The following is a 7,126-nucleotide window of genomic DNA, read 5'->3' as shown; positions in this document are numbered from 1 at the left end:
TTTTGGCCTCAAGTTAATTCTTCCTCCTCCTCCTCCTCCTGATCTTCATCCTTATCTTCTAATTTTCTTCTTCCTCCTTGTCAGACCTTGTTTGGGGCACGCTGACCATCTACATGTCCTGTGTGTGCCCAATAACTAGGCCGACCTGTAAGATCAGCATCCTCATCCTGCTGTACTTGAAGCAGTATCACGACCTACTGCTGTGGCAGGGGTCGGTTTTGGGGCATGCTGAAGCCATTTGTGCTGCAAGGTTGTTTAGTTTGCTAGGATTTATCTCCAGTTTCCAGCTAGGTAACTCAAACTGGTGCTTCTCAGTGAGACACTTTGTGTCAAATCTTGGTAGGTTAGTTAGTTCCTGTGAGCCTTCACCCCAAACTGAGACTGAACTCTAACAAATGACAAAAGTATGTCCTACTCTGCATTTACCTTCTTAACAAAATAAATGGAAACACATTTGGATTCTGCCTTTGCCTTAGATGTTTGCATATAATGTATTGTATCTTTATTCAAGAGTTAATAATTTGTTTCACTGTAAATTAGTTACTTATCCCATTCAGCTGTGATAAAGCACAACAGCTAGTTAATTCAGGATAGAAAATGGGGTTAGTTTACTTAGATGTGACACTGCTTTCCTAATGACTTGACTTCAACAGTTTCACTTAGTTATTAGGTTATTTTACTCATTACCTCAGGAAGATGTGTGCAGGTAATTAAGGCGTCACAACTCATGATACACAGAACGTTTTTTTCTAGAGGAGTGCCTTAACTGTATATTACTGAGATTTGAGAAGTTCATAAAGCATCCCCACATATTCAATGAAATGTCTGCTTTCTCTCATTTACAGAATCACAAAGCATCCTGGGTTGGAAGGGACACGCAACTCCTAGATTTGCATGAGACCACCCAAAATTCAAATGCTGTGTCTGAGAGCACTGTCTGAACTTCTTGAACTCAGTCAGCCTGAGGCTGTGACCCTGGGGAGCCTGTTTCAGTGCCTGACGGCTCTCTGGGGAAGAAACTTTTTCAGGTCAAGCTGACCCTCCCCTGCTGCAGCTCTATGCTGTTCTCTCCTGTCGCTGCCACCAGTGAGCAGTGCTCAGTGCTTTCATTCCACTTCCTTTCTGGAGAAGCTGTAGGCTTCCACGAAGCATCCCCTCAGCCCTCATCTGCTCTGGGCTGAACAAACAGTGGCTTCTTGTAAGTCTTGCCCCCTGAGCCCCTCAACACCTTCTAGTGTAGAATCATTAAGGTTGGAAGAGACAGCTAAGATCACCTAGTCCAACTAGCAACCTGTCACTGACACATCACTAAACCATGTAACTCCACTCAACACCTTCCCTTTTCTTGAACACCTCCAGGGATGCTGACTGCACTTGGGCAGCCTGTTGCAATAACTCAGCCCTCTTTCTGAGAACAAGTTTTTCCTAATATCCAACCTAAACCTCCTCTGACATAACTTAAGGCTGTTCCCTCTCATCCTATCACTAGCTATCTGGCAAAAGAAGCTGACCCCCACCTCACTACAGCCTCCTATCAGATAGTTGTAAAGAGTGAGTTGTAGCCCTTCCTTGGAAACTTCCTAAGAAGTTTATTTTTTTTAATACAGCAATGCCCAAACCAAAGCACACAGTGCTTAAAGCAAGGCTACAGAATGGTATGATCCCTTCCCTTGCTGAGCTGGTAGGGCCAGGCCCAATGTACCACAGGGAACAGTTGGCTCTCTTTGCTGCTGGGGCATGTGGCTGACTTGAATTTAACTTGCCATTGACTGCAGCCCCCAAGATTCCTTTCCACAGGGCTGCTCTCCAGCCTCTCATGCTCCAGTCTGTACGGGTAGCTGGGGTTGGCCCAACCCACGTGCAGGATATGCAGTTGCTCTCATCAACCTTCATGTGGTTGGTGACTGCACAGCTTACTAAAGTGTTGAGATCTCTCTGCAAAGCCTTTCTATCCGTGAGGAGTCAACTACTCTTCTAGTTTAGTGCCCTCAGTAAACACACTTAATACACATTCCAGTCCTGTATCCAGATCATTTATAGAAATACTGAAGAGAATGGGCTCTGAAATGAAGCCCTGTGGAATCTGAGTAGCGACTGTCTGCCAGCCTCTTGCGATCTTGTTTATTCCAATGCTTTAAGCTTCTTTTGCATGGGGCTATTATAACTGTTCAGTGTTTTGTTTGTTTTAAGATGTACAATTAAGGAGGGCTATGTTCTGATACGGGATTTAGTTTTCAGATCCACTTGCCTGACAAGGATTTTCCTCACACAGGCACACTGTAGACTAGGCCACAGGTGAAGACATCTAGTTTTTGTAATGCAGGCATTCTCTTAAGTGCCTGGATACTGCTGAGCAGCGATCAACTCATAGGAACAGTTAAAAACAGAAGATACAGCAATTATTGAATCAGAATGTATTAGACAGTTGAAGTTAATGGACACATCTCCCTAATATACAAACGTAACAAGATGTCGATGGTTTGTGGGTTGATTCAGCCCAGTTCCATGACTAGCAGGGCAGAGGGAGCCATGGATCTCCAGACCTTGAGAAGGTCTCAGATAGGCAGTGACCTCCAGCAAGACAGCTGTGCCTCCACTGCCAACCCTTTAATGAGGTCTGCACTGGATGCACCTCAGCTCCCCAGGTTCTGTTGGCCCTGTCTTCCCACCAGGGGCTCCATCTCTGGTTCAAGCCATGATTTAGAATTTCTGCTACACCCAGAATGTAAAAGCACACACACACAGATAAAAACATCTGCCAAAGTAACCTCCTATAAAATTTCATTACAAAAATTCACCATTTATTTAGGACCCGTGGGCCAAATGCTGCTTAATGAGACAACCCAAACTATAAATCAATGAGTTAGTCCCACAGCATTCATTTCTCTACAAGCCAGCTAAAAGTTGGGCTCAGAAAGACATGTCTGTTTAACCTGTGACATGGGTGCACAAACACAACAAAACAAGAGAGTGTATGGAAGAATGCAGACAAGAAGAGGATTTTGTGAGAACCTAGGGAAAATCTAGGTAAGATTATTAATACTGGAAGAGTTTTAAGAAGGGCTAGTTTTCATTTCAAACTAGAAGCAGCAAAACTGATTCATAGTATTGTGAGATTGAAATGCAAATGGAAAGACGTGCAATGGAAACAGGCAATCCTATCTCGTTACACATGCATTATTCTGAGCTCAAGTCTATGCTTTGCTGCTCGCAGCATTTGCTGACTGGCAAATACATATTAACTGAGTGAAAATGTTTAGGGATTCGACATTCATTGGCAAGGACAAAGCTCATCATCTGCGTTCTTTGCAGCTGCTGATACTCAGCCTACACACCCCTACTCTGATGTCAGTGGTCTAAACGAGGACCATACCCTAACTGACAGTTTAATCCCAGGAAATCTCTGTTGAATTATTAGCTGAGGCTCCAACGTACACAACTGCAGACTGCTCCTCAAGCAAAATGAGGATTTCCTAGTTTCCAGTTCAGGTGGGGAGGATTCTGCTACAGTTAAACCCTGCTCAAAAGTCTAAACTTACTTTCGGTACTGGATTTTTTTGCACATATTCACCACCAGTATAAGCCCTCAGTCAAAGGAACAGAATTGCCTGGTCCTTTGGGTGATTAGAACTGGGTTGTGTCCATGACAATCATTAACTGTTGCAAAAAGCCACCTTAGCACTAGAGGCAAGTATTCAAAATACAAGAAAAGTATTTCATCTTCCCCTCCGCTTGCTGTAAAGCTGGTCTTTTCTCCTTCAGTCTCTTGCGGATATAATCATTTATATATAAATGGAAAACTTGTCCATGACTCATCTGCCTGCATTACCAAGTGCATTCTTTAGTCCAGTAGCCAGATGTCCATTATGTGGGCTGCTAAGTGATTTACACTGATCGAGTATGCACTCTATGCAGCTCTTGCAAATTTTATATGCTGGCTGTACAGAGAATGAATGCGTGCTGATTATGCTCCAAATAGCAATGAACCCAATGACATAAGCCACTAACTCCCAGTAAGGAAGCCAGAAATACAGCTGTTGCTTCACTACCGTTAACATTAACTACCATACCATTAAATGTTAGTAAGGCTTTTAACATGGTCCCCCATAACTTCCTTCTCTCCCAGTTGCAAAGATATGGATTTGATGGCTGGACTGTTCAACGAATGAGGAAAATGAATCAATGTCTGGAAGCAGACCAGTGATGAGTGGTGTCCCTCAAGGGTCAGTGGGACCAAGGCTCTTTAATATTTTCATCGATGACATCAATAGTGGGATCAAGTGTATCGTCAGCTAGTTTGCAGATGACAGCACACTGTCTGATGTGGTCAACACCTTTGAGGGACAGGATGTGATCCAAAGAGATCTAGAGAAGCTCAAGCAATGGACCCTGTAGAACTTCAACAAATCCAACTGCAGAACTGTGCCTGGGTCCCTCACATTCAGCAATTCCTACTGTCAATATGAGCTGGAGGATGAAAGGATTGAGCACAGCTCTGCCAAAAAGGGCTTGGGGTGTTGATGGATGGAAAGCAGGACAAGAGCCAGCAATGTGTCCTCACAGCCCAGAAAGACAACCATACCTGGGGTGCATCAAAAGCAGCATGGCCAGCAGGGTGAGGGAGGTGATCCTGCTCCTCTATTCTGCACTGGTGAAACCACACCTGGAGTACTGCATCCAGATGTGGAGTCCTCAGCACAGGAGGGACGCAGACCTGTTGGAGTGTGTCCAGAGAAGGGCCACAAAAAAGTGGCACCATTGCCATTTTGTACGCAGGGAGCTGAAAATGCCAAATGAAGTGAAGAATAAAACTCTTTTTCTTTTTTACACTTTACATGACATTTTACAAATGTTTCACGATCTCTCATGACCCATCAACTTACATACTGTTAAATAACGCTTTCCTGTGAATGATTTCAGTGCAGGTCTCCTGTTGTTTCACTCTGAAAGTGAGTTTTCATTTCATATTGTAGCAGCAGTGCGAAGTCACAGCTGAAGCACTGATTGAGCACCTGGTGGGAAGGCAGGACCAACCCAGTGGAGCTCAGGTGCAAGCAGTGCAGCTGAGTGACGGGGAGGAGTAGAGCCAGGACAAGGGTTGGCAGAGGAGTGAAGCTTGCTTGCTAGAGATCTCTGATTTACTGGAGGCCTTCTACTGTAGTTTTTCTTCTTGTGTTTCTGTGTTTACAGCTGCTGCATTTGGGCTCGTTCTGATTTGTTACTGTCTAGGCTTGTGTTACTCAGCTGTTATTGCTGCACTGTTTATCCCATTACAGCTTTATGCATGTGAGTGTGAATATCTACCCACACAGTAATAAGCAATGTGAACTTTTCTGGGATCAGAGGAAGATACAACTTTAAACGTTCAGCACTAGAGCACAAATCCAGAGCAACAATAACACCTGAGGAACTCTGTAGGAGCTGCTTAACGGCAGCTGCCTTGAAGAGCGTGTTGTAAATGGCTAAATTACATTGCCCTCTGCCGGAGCTGCAGGAGATCGCAGGTTGGTGCTTAACGCAGAGACGAAACTGGCTGGAGAACCACGAGGCAGATCATAGTATCATAGAATCATAGAGTCACAAGTTAAACTTGCTAAGAAGGTGGACTCTATATCCTTGAACTTACAGGAAAACTAAAAAAGAATTATTTCCGACTTACATGGGCAGATTAGCTCAGAGCTGGTGAGAGAAACGTTCTGTGAAATTGTGGAGAAAGAAGGTATCTTTGGGTCCTGTGCCCTAGTTTATTATTTCTTATTATTATTGTTAGGTTTTGTTTAAAAAGAATACATAGTTTTCCCCACTGAAATGTCTTTATCATTATTTTGTTATTATTACTTCACAGTTTTTATTATTTTATTATTACTTGGTGTCATCTAGCCTTTGACTTAGACCGTCTTCTGCATCAAAGGTTGTCACAGCTTTAGTTGAATGACTTGAACTTTTGCACTGAAACACAAAAGTCAGAAATGTACCAAGATGAGAACGATGTATTCCAGTTGGACTTTCATCATTTTTAATGCTAACGTTTATAGATTAATAAACTGTGATAAACTGAAAGATGACTTATGGACGAAACTGCATTTTAACTACAGATTTTCCTGGTCTCGGTGCATCTCTGCTGGACACCATGTGGTGTGCAAAAGATAAGAGTCTGCTTCAGAGCGTTGGTGTATGTACATTACTTTAAAGCTGTTTACTTACTTGTGTTGACTTATGGGATGAGATTGGAGGACCTGACTTAAAAGCGGATAAAGCTGCTTGTCAAACCCTGTGAGAGGCTCTCTGCAGAATCATGCTAAATGCTGACTGGCTCTCTGTGTAACGTTCAACATCCCTCATTCTTTCTTCCTTTTTCTGAATCCTCAGTTTCATATGCTTTCCTTGATCTATTTTTCTCCTTCCTCCCTATAAAGTAATAAATAGTAAACTGTTAAAAGATGTCCTTACTGAGCTTTCTTACATCAGTTAAGATTTGATTTTGTCAAGCAGTGTAAGAATTCAAAAATTAGCTTTTCTTTCCATGTTTTTTGTTGTTGTTGTTGTTGCTGTATGATATTCCTTTCTCTCATTTCAGGTGAATCAACATGTCATTTTTATGGTGCTGAAAGCAGCATTTATAACTCAAAAATGGGCTCTGAATTTGTGCAGTGGGCAGAAATCGTGGCCTAAAAAGGCATCAAAGCCCTTTCAAAATGTTAAAAAATGTTCCACAGACTCTTTTTGCATTGTGCTGTAGCATATAAAATCAGAATAATGGAAATACTTCATTAAGCATACTCTAATAACAGCTTCACAAGGCACAACTGAACTTTTTTTTTCCCCTTTGAGACTGCATTTATATTGCACATTTTATGTATTGTTTTCAGTATATGAAGTTTATTTTTTCCATCAGATGGTCACAAATAATGACTGGCATTTTTTTGGTATTTACAGAAAAAAATTGATGTTAAAGGAAGTAATAAGTGCTGAACTGTCTGGGAGTTCCCAGGTAATAAGTTAAGCATCCTGACAACACAACAGATGGGCTTCAGTAACTGGAAGGCAGGTATTTCATGCACATTGTGTGAACAAAATTTGTCTGTGATGTTGGCCAAAAATCAGAGCTCACTGGTGATTCTCAAGG

The sequence above is a fragment of the Lagopus muta genome, chromosome 4 (genome assembly GCF_023343835.1).
Source record: "Lagopus muta isolate bLagMut1 chromosome 4, bLagMut1 primary, whole genome shotgun sequence".
Classification (NCBI taxonomy): domain Eukaryota; kingdom Metazoa; phylum Chordata; class Aves; order Galliformes; family Phasianidae; genus Lagopus; species Lagopus muta.
This window is presented reverse-complemented; position numbering follows the sequence as displayed.